This window comes from Amblyomma mixtum, chromosome 2 (genome assembly GCF_055824585.1).
Source record: "Amblyomma mixtum isolate Tamu chromosome 2, ASM5582458v1, whole genome shotgun sequence".
Lineage (NCBI taxonomy): Eukaryota > Metazoa > Arthropoda > Arachnida > Ixodida > Ixodidae > Amblyomma > Amblyomma mixtum.
Window position 1 is genome coordinate 114,334,286 of NC_143013.1, and position 13,329 is coordinate 114,347,614.

General features: G+C 46.5%; 1 protein-coding gene across 1 annotated transcript in view; it reads left to right on the plus strand.

The window, feature by feature from the left end:
• LOC149360634 (complement factor B-like) overlaps positions 1-13,329 on the plus strand; it is a 135,790-nt gene that overhangs the window by 18,890 nt on the left and 103,571 nt on the right. The gene's annotated exons all lie outside the window — the stretch shown is intronic.

Consider the following 13,329-nt stretch of genomic DNA (forward strand, 5'->3'; position numbering starts at 1 on the left):
GGGGGAGCGTAAAGATGAGCAATAGACTGCGGTTACAGCAAAATGTTCTTAAGTTCACAAGAGTGGCTTTCGAACATGTTGTCAGGCAGCGGTTAAGAGAGGCGAGGCGACACATGTCGCTGAAGGAGTAACTATGAGGAAAGGAGCTGAACTGAAAAAAAAAACGCCGCATTGCAATAAATGGGATCAAGGAAAGTAACAAGCAATTCACAAGGCGCGTGAACGACGGCGAAAAATACAGTTTATCAGTGAACATATTCATTGGAAAAGCTGTTTTCGATGTATACGCAGCGAACCGGCAATTAGACATAGCCTTGCACTGTTATAAATGTCGGAAATGAATGTTTCAAAGAAAGCCCGAAAACATCTTTAACTATAGCTTGGGTGGCCCTGGCCTCAAGGCATAATACCCTTTGCGCAATCAGGAGCTGTTTTATGCAGGCATAATAAATGGAGCTCTGCAACCAAGAGCTGTTCCACAAAAGCAAGATAATGGAAGCGCACTGACTGAAAACAAATTAGAAAGGGTGTCTCGTTGGCATTGGGCCGCAGCACTTAATATAAAAATAAACGTTCTATACGTCAAACAAGCCACTGGATAAAATGTATAGTTCTTGAAAACACCTCGTTTCGAATAAACCTTGAGGCCTTTTTCTTTTGAGAAAACCGAAAGCAATGCCTTGCTTGCAATTCGAGAAAAAGCTCCAAGATTTGCTGTGAAAAGTAGACGTGGCTCGTTCTTTGGAAAGGACGATCAGCAGAAAAATATCCGTTTTGAAGCTCATTTAAAAATTGAGAGGGCACTTTGGCTCTCTAAAGGGGTGCAAGGCGAAAGCATTTCCTGGCGCACTGTTTCTTTTTTTAATCCTCATATGTTATTTTTATTTCATGTCTTATTTTGGCTTTCTTTATTCTTCTTTCTTTTCTTATTTTTATTTTTTATTTCTTTTGTTTTATATATGAAACCCATGCATTCACTAGATGCGCCTGTATTCATGTTCAAACCCTGAGCCTTCGTGGAGAAGTGGAAGCGTCTCCACTTGAAATGTCAAAGGCCCTGGTTCGCTTCCCAGCCTCGACACAATTTTTTTTGAGTAGTGACGCCGGAACGCGGAAACATCTGCCGACAAGGCTGCCGACACGGCTGCTAACGACAGTATGAGACATTAAAGGCTTTCGCCTTAATATTCCGGCTACCAGGCACCTTTCTATCAGGAAGTGATGTTCGCTTGTGGGGATCACAATTAGCTATTTCGGGCGCCTGAGTTGCAAAGCCTTGCCTGGTACCGGTCTACACTGCATCTCTCACAAGAGCCTGAGATTACTCTCACAGCACTTGCAGCTAGATATCTCACACCAAAACCGGGCGGCCTACGCTCTAAGCGAATTTTCGTCTCCTCGGATTAACGAAAACCGTAAGTCTCGGGAGATACACCCTCTTAGCCCCCGGAGAAGTTCATTCAGAAAAAAAACATTAGTTGCGGGACACAGGAGGTCTGTGCAGATCACATATGGACTAAATATTTATCCCTTGGTAGCATAAAGACGAACAGATGGACGAACGTTTAGGCTCCGCTATCTAGGGCTGCTTCAGTCTAAGTCAACACTAATAATGGCATGTTTGCTGCTGATTAAATTGTATCCTTTTGTAATCGACGTCCGTTAGAGTACGGCACATGTGAAAAATATAAGGGCAAGAGATTGTTAATGAACAAGAGCACCGTGACTGTCCGCGCGAAGTTTAGGAATGTTGCCTCAAGGAAGGCTTAGTGGCATCTGTGCGATCAGTAGTTTGCATGCGGCGTATGTGGAGTACGCTTTTCAAAACGTGGATAGAGGTGAGTTCCTTGATGCGCGTGAAAGAGAGGCGCAATTTTATTTCGTTGCTGTAAGCAGAACGTTGATTTCATTTCATTTATATCATCCTTAAAGGCCCGAGGGCATTACATAAGGATGGGCTGCAGTTGGGGTAGATACAAGCATGATGAAGGCACAATTAACACAAACACTAAAAATTATAAAAGACAAGAAAAATAAATAAATAAAGAGCATCAAGGTATTCGTGGGATGACGCGCAAAAAGCAAGAAACGCAGGATGTACCAATTGGCGGTGAAGCGATGTTCTGAAGGGGCAAGCGGGTAGGCATTGTCGGGGAACCGTACAGTGCGGACAAAAGTAAACGGAGCCCGCAACTGTCTTCGAATATTTTTCACGCGTCACCTAATTGACTTTTCCCGCAGTGGTACGCGCATGCTGGTAGCTGAGGCTAGTGGGCTTTCTTGCAGACAAACAATGTTTCTTTATATTCAATGGAGAAGACGTGATTGCACTTCGAATGGAATAGCGTGTTCCGTTTACTTATGTCCGCGCCTGTACATTCGACGCAAACCGGCCCCTTATCGCCGTGTGCTGAGGAAAGACGAAACCAATCATCAGCGGCGGCAGTGAGGAATGACAGCGCAGAAACGACGCTGGGCGACATCTAGTGAGTGTTGCACAACCACTGGAACTCCGAGCGTGAACATCTCTATGTCAATACACACATGACTCGATCACCCTTTTTGCACAAACGGCGCCGTTATAATCACACCGTCAATGTTTTAAGGCGTGTCAAATCCTGCTGCTGTAGCGTGTTACTATTAAACAGGCACACATTGTGGAAGTAATAGCAATACGCCCTGTTATAATCGCACCGTCAATGTTTTAAGGCGTGTGAAATCCTGCTGTAGCGTGTTAGTATTAATCAGGCACACATTGCACAAATAATCGCAGTCCGCCTTGTTAATCTTGGCTGGCCTAGAAATAACTTTTCAATGCTTTGTATATAGCGCGCATGCTGGCAACGCTGCAATGCTTGCGGTCTAGTGGATATTTTGTAGTGATAGCGCACCTGGGTTGCAACCGACGAGATAGCGTTCGACTGTATTTCCATCGCGAACACGGCCCTTTTTTTCCTTCTTCGCCTACTGCTCTGTTTTGATGAACGGTTGCACTCTGACACTGCTGGCTTCGGAGAGACGGTTGAGCTTTGAGAGATTATTTGTAGCATAATAACTGTTTATAATCTGCGATTCAGTCTGGAGAAAGAATAATGGTTGTGGGAAGGCAGTTATACAAGAGGACGAAATATTGTTCAGAGTGCATTCAGGCACTATGTCATTATTAAGTCATGGGCGGCGAAGGTTGACAGACACCAAAGCATTCCTGGCCGTTTAGCTAATGCGGCACGAACACATGTTCTACCAGGCTGTGAACGTAGTGATTCGTTATGAAGTTCAGGGTAGGACCGTATAGTATTGCGTGATAGAATGAGCACCTATTAGACACATGGATTCAGTTTGTGGCCAACTTTTTCCATAATATCTTCTGCGTAAGTCTTTCACGGTTTCTAAAGGAACGAGCAGTTAAGGGCGGATCCTAGACGAACGCTTCATTAGCGCGAAAGGTTAGTGCCGTGAGTGAAGCATAGTAGAACATCTTGTGTAGATTCTACTATTTTCTCCGTTCGACGGAGTGGTTGCAGGGCATTAAGCGTGGGTACGTTACTGAAATCCGCGAAAAAAACAACACTACAAACACTTTTGGCGTGGCGGGGAAGTTGTTGCTGAAAAATCTCATAGCAACACCTAGGCAACCCCTCCGCGTACATTTAGCGATAGCTTAGCAGGAGCAAGGGGGAAAGCCTGGCGGTGCCCAACTTGCTGGGCAGCAAAATCAAAAGGTAGTCACAGTAGAGAGCTGAAGCATCAGGATGCTGAAGTTGCTGACATGCTGGTTGGCATGAACAAAAAACGGGACACGCTAACCACTCACAAACATGCATTTGAAAGCATCCAGCAGTCCGTTCAACTAACGTCCGGCATGTATGTGGAAATTCTAAGAAACGCGGGCACGCATGATCAAAAGATTACTCACCTGACAAACAGAAAAACGGAATCGAAAAGCGAGCACGTGACTCTGATCCGGATACAATAAGACAGGAGGTTGATGCACTCCAGTGGCAAAGCCGGAAGCTAATCATAAGTTCCACGCCATTCCTGTGTCTGAAAATGAAGATATTATGTCCAAAATCAACGATGTAGCTAATGAGCTAAACCTTCCAGCTCTCACCGCTATTGACGTTGTGTAAGCACACATGCTGCCTACAGCGAAAGACGAAATTCCAGAAGTGATAGCCCAATTTTGAAGGCACGTGGCAGGATAATCGTTCTTTCAGATGAGAGCTGAATTGAAACACTCCAATGACAATTGTTCAACTCTTGAAATCTTGACCAAGAAAAACAGAACGCTGCGGGCTAAGATAAAAACATGGGCTCCTGAACACGTATCGCACAGTAACAAAAAGCTATAAGCCAGAAATGGACTACCGGACTAGGCGGCCCACCCACATGTTCTGAGAATACTGAACAAATAAAGATGTTTTTTAATCAATAAATATAAGCCAGAAAGAGGGATGGGGAGAATGCTTTGCAAGTACCCAACGAAAGAGACCTGGATGATGTTTGTAGTTTCCTATGTGGTTCTGTGTTTGGGAGATACTCTTGCGTCGCTCCTAATCGTGGTCATGGGAAACACGCAATATATTGTTCCATCCATCTAAAAACGGCGCACAGAAAAAACACGCAGAACACAGGGAGAACGGACAGGACAAGAGCGCACTAGTAACTGAAGCTTGGTCGAAAAACACTTATCACTCGGTTAGATGGATCGATACCAACTAGCCCAACTTTCTGCTTTACTGAACTATATTGTGCCATCCGCGGTTTAAAGATGTTTGCGAAGAAGATTCCAAGAAATCCTCAATGCCATTCACGTGAACACGCAGTCAGCAAAAATTAAGTGGCCCCAACTTGAGATACTCTTTAGTCAGCATCACTTCACATTGGACGCCATTTTGCTAAAGCAGGCATGGTGCCAAAAATGCCGGTATGTTAAGCTCGCCAATATACAAGTATTTCCTAAATCGGACTTCAGGTCGTGTAGGGGGCATTTCATTAAAGGCTGAGAAATCTGTTACTGGTGAAATACTGCCCGACTTTACGTGCATTCACAAGGACTACTAATTTCTGCCTTTGATAATCAATAGGCAACTTAGAGAAGCCGTTTATCGAAGCCGAAAAAAAATCGTAATCCATGGATTACGCCTTAGTTACTCAGTAGGATAAACGCGTTACCTCTGAAATCGTACAAGTCTTTTGGAAACAAACCAACAAACGAAATTAGATGGCCGAGAGTACAATACTTCCATGATAAATTCTCTTCTTGTGAAAAGAGAACTGACCTGTCACGGGAAAAGCTCAGTCAGATAATAAATCCCAGTGTAGCCAAGGTCATCCATTAAAAATTAAACTAAAAATAAGGCCCTAACTGGGGACATGTTCCGATAATATATTTAATGATTATTTGTTAAAGTGAAGCTTACCTGATCGTGGTAACTACTCAATGAATTACATTCAAGCAGCGGATGATAAATATTGGAAGAAGGTTAAGCTTCGCCTTTAGAGTGGAACGCGACAGCGTGTTGAGCGCCCGTTGAGCGCGACGCATATAGCGTTGGAAACTGCTTCGAACGAGACGTATTTTTGAGGCTCAGTAATTGGCTCACATCCCGGTGGACACCCGTACCCCGCCGTAAGGAAAGGGAGGTACGTGGGAGTGAAAGAAGAGAGAGAGAGAAAGAGGTGCCGTAATGAAGTAATCGAAAATTGTATTTGAGGGAAGGAAGTTGCAGTAACTGTCTCACACATCTTGGTGCACACCCGCAGCACCAATTATAGGTCTCCGGTTTGAATTCCGGCCGCAAGCTCTCTAATTTAAGTATAAATTTATGCTGATCGAAACATTTAAGGGTATTACACCATTTGGAACATTCTGCGGCAAATGGTTGGCAAGACATACTTTTTTCCGACGTGCAGTGCCGGCAACTACAACTACGACGCCGACGGATTTTCGACGGAACGAGCTGTATACGCTGGTGCGTAAACGACTATGTGTGGGATACTGAAAAGGGCGGCATAGAGCTACAAAGATAAGAGGTCCCGCTCATGTTCTCAACCACAACACATCGCATTAACAGCTGTTGCTGAATGTCGGGTTGACACGTTGTGATCGTCATGTCATTTCTTTTTTTTTTAACCTAAGCCCCAGAGTAAGAGATATGCGGGTTGCTAGGCATAACACGCGATCATGGAATGCTAGCCTTCGGTCACAACTTGCAGATGAGCAGTGGAATCAGAAATTTAAACATGGCCGGGGAACTTACGCGAGCTTTACACCATAGCGCAGAGACGCGCCCCTGCGCAATGTTGGAGGAGGAGGTGGAATGAGTGCGGCTTCGGCCGCTTATCTGTTTTTTCATCCAGCGTCCGCTTCGGCGGACGCGGTTGTTGCTGCGACGCGCGTCTTTTCTCTTTTTCTCTTTCCTGTGATCTTTTACCTCTCCTCTATCTGCACGTGGCAGCGGTGGTGGCTCGTCTCGAGCCAGTTGGTAGGCCCGTGCTATTTCCTTTTCATTCTTCGCTCAGTCGCAACAACAACAACAACAACAGCAATGTTGAGATGCGCGTGTCTTCCTTCACTCTTTCCTCTTATTTTTTGTCTTAACTCTCCTGCACGTGGCAGCGGTGGTGGCTAGGCTCGAGCCAGTCTGCAGGCCCGTGCACTTTTGTTTTCATCCTTCTCTCAGTCGCAACAACAAAAGGAATTGGTTGAAGCAGCAGTGAGTCGTTTGTTCGGCTGTGTGGTTGCACCCCCCCCCCCCCCCCCCTTGCCTTATTATGCGTACAGCTTGCTGAGGCACCCGGCGAACGAGGTAGCCGCATTTCCGCACTGAGAAAAGCCTGCATGACAAGTTTTCTGTACAACAGGGACGTCCTGGTAGTCAATACAGTAGATCAGTAAAACCTCGTAGAATAATCCAAGCTACGACCCAAAAGACTTTTGTTTAGTTATGCTTCTGGGATTTTTCGCTCACGGCAAACGCCGCCGACGCCGACACTGGCTTTTCTGCGACGCGAGGCCCTTAACGCTATCGAGTTAAAATACCTTTTTTTGAGTCCTGTGACTGACGCTGAAGTAGATTCAGTCTTTGAAGGATTAACTAATGACAGTAAATGAAGCCAGTAAAGTATGCGCTGATCGTAATATCACCATGTCTTAGCCACATTTTCCACCTCTGCTTGTCACAGGTGCAATTCGCCAAGTGAATTCATCTAGCTAAAGTGCCAGCTTTGCACAAAAAAATGACACAAAAGCAAAGTCACAAACAAGAGACCCATATCCGTGCTGGCAGCTTTTTCTAAGGGACCAGGAAAGATAATATTGGGACGAAGACAAAGCTGGCAGTGGCGCGGAATTGAGCGCTCGCGCTAGGCCAGCGGCCATTAAATCATCTCATAGCCTTCTGTTAACCCGCATCATTCCTCGGCTGGCCGTCACGTAACAATATCAGATAGAATGCTAAATTTTAGCAATAAACATGGTATACTGAACTCGGCAAAATTTGGTTTCCGGAAACAGCGATCACAGAACATTCGGTGTGGGCGCAAAAAGAGTTCATCCTGAAAGGCTACTAAGGAAAACAACTAGCCTTAAGAATTTACGTTGAGTTCTCAAAAGCATTCGACTGCTTGAAAGAATGATATACTCTTGTGTGGAGATATAAGGCTTTCGTGGAACTACCCTCTCACTCTGAAATCCATATTTGGTAACTCTCAACAGTTTCTGCAGCTTGGCTGATATTTTTCTGATATAAAGCCAATCTTATCTGGTGCGCCTTAGGGTAGCGTCCTCGGAGCGTTTTTATTTAGTACATGTGTAAAAGTTTGGTTTATTGGTTTATTGGGGTTTAACGTCACAAACAACTCCGGCTATGAGGGACGCCGTAGTGCACGGCTCCGGCAGTTTCGACCACCTGGGATTCTTTAACGTGCACTGACGTCGCACAGCTCACGGGCCTCTATACTCCGTTTCATACATCATGTGCAACGCTGTGAAGGCTACGGAAGTAGTCCGCAGAAAAAAATAAAGAGAAATGTATCACTCCGCGCTGTTTTGTGTACAAAGGTTGTACAACGCTAGGTAAAAATATTTCGAAAGAGCAAACAATAAATGAGACAGGACAACAAAAAATGCTTACCCAGCAGTGTTTGCGAGAAATGGTTTATTCTGGAAACAGCCAGTGCTGCCTTTTCAAGAGCCACGCCATGATATGGAGCATTGCCCATGACGACAATGCTATTGGCCGGAATGTTTGGCAAAAACGTGTCGGTGAACCACTTCTCAAAGTAGTTGCCATCCGTCTCACAGTGGTAGTCAGCGTGGTTTCCCTTTTTTGCTCTGAAGAAGTCAGCAGTGTCTTCCACGAATCCTGTTGCACTGCTCCCACCATGTACAAGAATCAAACGGGCCCATTTGCCCGAAGGCGCAGCCAATCCCGTTGTTAAACCTTTCAGGAAGGCATTCTGAGATGACTTTACAGTCTTGTCCTGCCAGACGTATTCTTTTGTGTACCCTGCGTTGACCCAGGTTTCATCTAGGTAGACGATGCACCTGTAAATGAAAAACAACCGAGTATACGAGTCAGTGCTTGTAAGAAAACAAACACGCTGCAGCATGTAAGTAGGCAATGCACTGCAACAAACGCACTGCTGACCCCTGTCTCACAAACAGCCGCTCAAAGACACTCGAGAAAAAGAATTATCTCAGTTTAATTGCTCCCTTGTTCGTGCTTATATTTCACGCCCAGGCGGCATTTGCTAGCCAGTTTATATTCACTGTATGTTTGCATGGGGTACTTGACTAATTCGGCAACGGTTGAAATCTTTTCACTCGCGGCGACTGCGAACAAAAATTGCCAACGTTCGCAGCAGTAGCGCCAGTAACTCGCACCACCGGAGCAACTGGCAGTGTACAATGGGTGTCCATTCGTTCCTACGGCGACGACGAGATGGCACTACCCATTGCAGTGCTACATTTTTGGCAGTTTTGCTGCTTTTGCTTGCCGCACCAATTGGAATTTAGCGATTTAATCTGACCCTGCAGGCACGTGGCCCACCGAAATGTAGCGCCAAACTGGTCGTGAAACATCACCACTACGCAAAACGTCGGCAACAGCAACGTGGTTAAGACGATTTCTTCTAAACGTGTTATCCTGAAGCAACACTCACTGTTCCGACTACGAGGTTGCAAAGCTAACATCAAGCTCTATGTCAAGCCAGTCTAAACGTGCTGTGTAAGAAAATAAGCAAGGAACGACCCGTACCTGCCCTGTCCTCGGAATTCCTTGATCGTCCGCAGGTATCTGCGACGCCAGGCAATGATGTCACTTCGCTCGATCAGTGCAAGATTCCGTTTTCTTTTATGAAATGTGAATTCGATGTCCTTCATCAACCTCCACAATGTGGTTTTCTTGAAGTTCAGCAGGTCGTCGTCCTCATTGCCAGCTTTAGCACACTTCCCAGTGTTGGGACTTCCCTCTTCGCGTACATACTGTGCACTTTCAGAGGGATGGCATGACTGTGAAGTTGTCATTCTTGACTATTCGCGAGCTTGAAATCTTCACGTCGCGAGGTCTTTTCTTTGGAGACGCCACAGGCCCGCACAGACGCTCCACCTTGATTTTGGCAACGCTACGGTGAGATACTCCGGTGTCCTCGCTCACAGCGCTCAGTACTTCCCGAACAGACTTCTCCGGAAAACGGATCCTGGTGCGGCCGAGCACATTCGCAATTACTTGCTTGGCGTGCACGAACGTTCGGGAAAATGCGGACAGGAGAGCTGGCCGCAGCCGCTGAACTGGACGCCATTTTCTCAAAAGTGAAAGGGAGGCGGACGGAAAGAGTAAACACGGCGGCCAGCGAGGACAGCGAAAAAGTGAAATGGAAAAAGACGACAGACGCAAAATACAAAATCACAGATCTCGATCGATTCGCTCGCAATAACATCGTTTTTTGTCACGCTGATCACAACTGTATTATCCACGAAGCCTATCGGCAATGCATTTATTATTTTTCGCTCACCACAAGCAACGCACTATTTTCTGTCACGGATGCAGGCTGCGCAAAAAACAGCACTAGCTTTGACAGCGTTGCACCTGATGTATGAAACGGATCATGAAACGGATGTATGAAACGGAGTTTCGCCTTCATCGAAATTCAGCCACCGCGGCCGGGATCGAACCCGCGCCTTTCGGGTCAGCAGCAGAGCGCCGTAACCACTCAGCCACAGCGGCGGGGCGACATGTGTAAAATATATTACAAAATATATTATTAAAATATATTATTTATAGATGTCAACACTCGTGACGTCGCCAGGTTTCTTATTTGTGCAGAAGACACGACGTTACTACTTTCTGCCACTAACCCAACCAATTTAATTACGAGGCAAACAGAGCACTTTTCAGACCCTAAGCTTATGATGTGCAAAGCTTCAATGCGTTAGTGAGGCGGCGATACACCTGTACAAGAGCTTCACTTTCTTGGCTTGATAAGATTAATTTCTTGGTTGTGGTTCTTTCAGTGTTTGGTGCGCATCGGTTCTGCTGCTGGAGGAAAGGGGGCTTCGCTCCAATAACTCAGCTAGTTCTGCGCTCGTTCAGTCTAGTTTTCTTCTGTGTCCTGTCCACTGCGTACGTTTATGTTCTTATAGTCATATTGCGTCCTTTGTATTAGCTGTGGGATCACACTCTTGAACTTGGTGCTCTGCTGCCAGGCCACATTAATGTACCGCAGGATTCTGACCACACTGTCGCTTCCATTTAGGAACAGTGACACACATTTCTGCTGGTGTCATATTCCGCGAGGCAGTTGGCGTGTGTTTCAAGACACGTTTGGAGGAACAGATCACTGGAAGGCTGGTAAAAGTGGCCGCTCCGCGTTAAGATTGGTTCCGAGTGGCCCAGAGGTGTGTCCGCGTGGCTGTCAGTGGCTCCGAATATTCTCCGCGTGATGGAAAAGGCGCGTAGAGACGAAGATAGAACGCAGAAGCCTGGACAAGCGCTACTCACTACACGAGCGCTCGTCCGTGTTGCTTCTTCGTTCCACATCCACCATGCGCCTAAAACAACTTGCCCGACTTGCTGCTCTAACGAGTGTGCTCCGTATGGCTCCGGGTGATGAAGTTATGGTACGTCATGCCTCATTAATTACGTAACGTTACCTTATCTGCACCTCGAAATTTTCGCCCTTTCTTAACGCTCATTTCCTTTGACTGCACATGGTGGTGGTGGTGGTAAAACTTTATTTCCCACAGTAGGGGTCCTGGAGGACACTCGGCTAGGCGCCAGGTGTAGAGGGCAGCTCCCACGTAGGCACAGAGAGCCCGAAGCTCTCCGCCGCCGCGCGGGCCTCCTGGACAGCCCGAAGCTGGTCGTCAAGTGAAACACTCTTTAGTACTTTGTCCCAATGTTCCCTGTTCTTGGCGTAGGCGTCACTTGATGCACAACCACACAGCATATGGGTCAAGTCTACACGTTCACTGCACTGGTCACACACATGCTGTCCGTCGTAGTCTAGGTCGATGTGCTTCATGCGCCAGGGGTTGGGGTATGAGTTCGTTTGGAGCAAGCGTAACGTGACCGACTGGCTGCGGGTCAATTTCTTATCCGGGAGGGGAAACGCTCGTCTGCCTAGATAAAAGTGCTTAGTGAGCTCGTTGTAGGTGAATAATTGATCCCTGTATTCGATATGTGGAGTAGCGGGGGAAACCGGATGGACGCACGCGGCCGATGAGCCCTCGCGCCGCTTTGACTGCACATGCATTGACTTGACACATTTGTAAATTCTCCAGCTGTATGACACATCCTTTTAAACCTTTGGGCGTGTAGTCCGCAGAGGTTGCCTAGTGGAGCATACGCGTAGAATACGGGAGGTGCAGGATGCGACGCCTCGTCCCACTGGATACCCACCGGTGAAAAAATGAGTACAGATTTTCGCCTGGCCTGGTGCTCGGTTTATTTGGGTTGATGTGTTTGGAAAATGGGTCATTGTCCCCCATTTGTGTCAGGAAAAAATACCTTGTGCCATGACACTGTTTGGTCAAACCTGCCCTTGAGGCAGAAAAATCCATCGTCATTAACCATTCGGCTTGAAATCCGTCCTGACTGTCCAAACTGTAAGATGGTATGGCCCAGGATGGGTTTCGGGCTCCAGGTTTTGTGTTTCCGGTGTCTGGCGAGGCTCTTATGCTCTGCCGAAAACGTGACCCTTATGGTAGTGAGATTTTCTGCGACGGCTGCTCATTTTCCAGATGTTGAAGCCAGCCGGGGCTGTAACATTGGGCAGGAGCATGGGGTTTTCCAGTTTATTTCGCTACACTCTCCATAACGCCAAGGGTAAGCTCTCTTTGTTCAGAGCCTTTTGCTAAGAGTGTTGGAGAAACTGAAGGCAGTAACCTGTCATGGGGCCTGAGGTTAGGGCGTCACGGAGGAGGAGCGTCACGGTCGGTCATCCAGCCCTGTAACATTGGAGTCTGGCGTGGCAGACCCAATGAGGGAGGGAGGGATGTCGGGTGAGGAGTTGATGATATGGGAGCAGCCTACTAGCAGTCATCTGGAATGGCGGGGGTGTTGGGGGCGTATCTGCGCTTGTTTGCAGCGAGCGCGGACCAGGCCGAGCATGACGATGCCATGAGTTTGCCGAAGTATCCCATAAGTTCTGAAAAGCAAAAACTCTAAAAAATATTTTAAGTGTAATATTGTGCCACCTCTTTCAGCAGTCCATATCAACACGTGTCCTTCCACTAGATTTGAAAGTTGATAAGATCATTCCAGCCCCAAAAAAGGGCTCAGCTGTTTTGTGCTGTTTCACCTGTTCATTTCTCTCACAAGCTTCTGTTCGAAACTAATGAAGCAGATTATTTATTCCAAATAGTCAAATTCCTTGTCGCCGCAAAAATTAAACGCATTAACCAACATGGATTTTTGAGAGGGCGTTCATGTGGTTCTTTATTACCAACCTGAGCTCCGATCTTGAACGCGAAATTCCTACTGACACACAACACCGTGATTTCGGAAAAGCTTTGGATAAATTATGTACCGTCTATAAGACTGCTACTGCAGCTATCATGCCTATATCTTAATCTGGTAGCAATGGAATGGCTTTGTAACTTTTTGATGCACAGGGACCAATTTGTCTCTGCTGAAAAATATTCTGGTCCTCGTAGACTGGTCACTTGTGGTGTTCCCCTAGGCACAGATGTAGGACCCTTGCTTTTCCTCATCTACATTAACTATCTTCCTTCCAATATTTCCGAGACTATCCTCTTATTTGCTGACGACAGTGTAACTTAACGCCCAATTTCTAACACTACTGATGTTAACATTCTTTAAA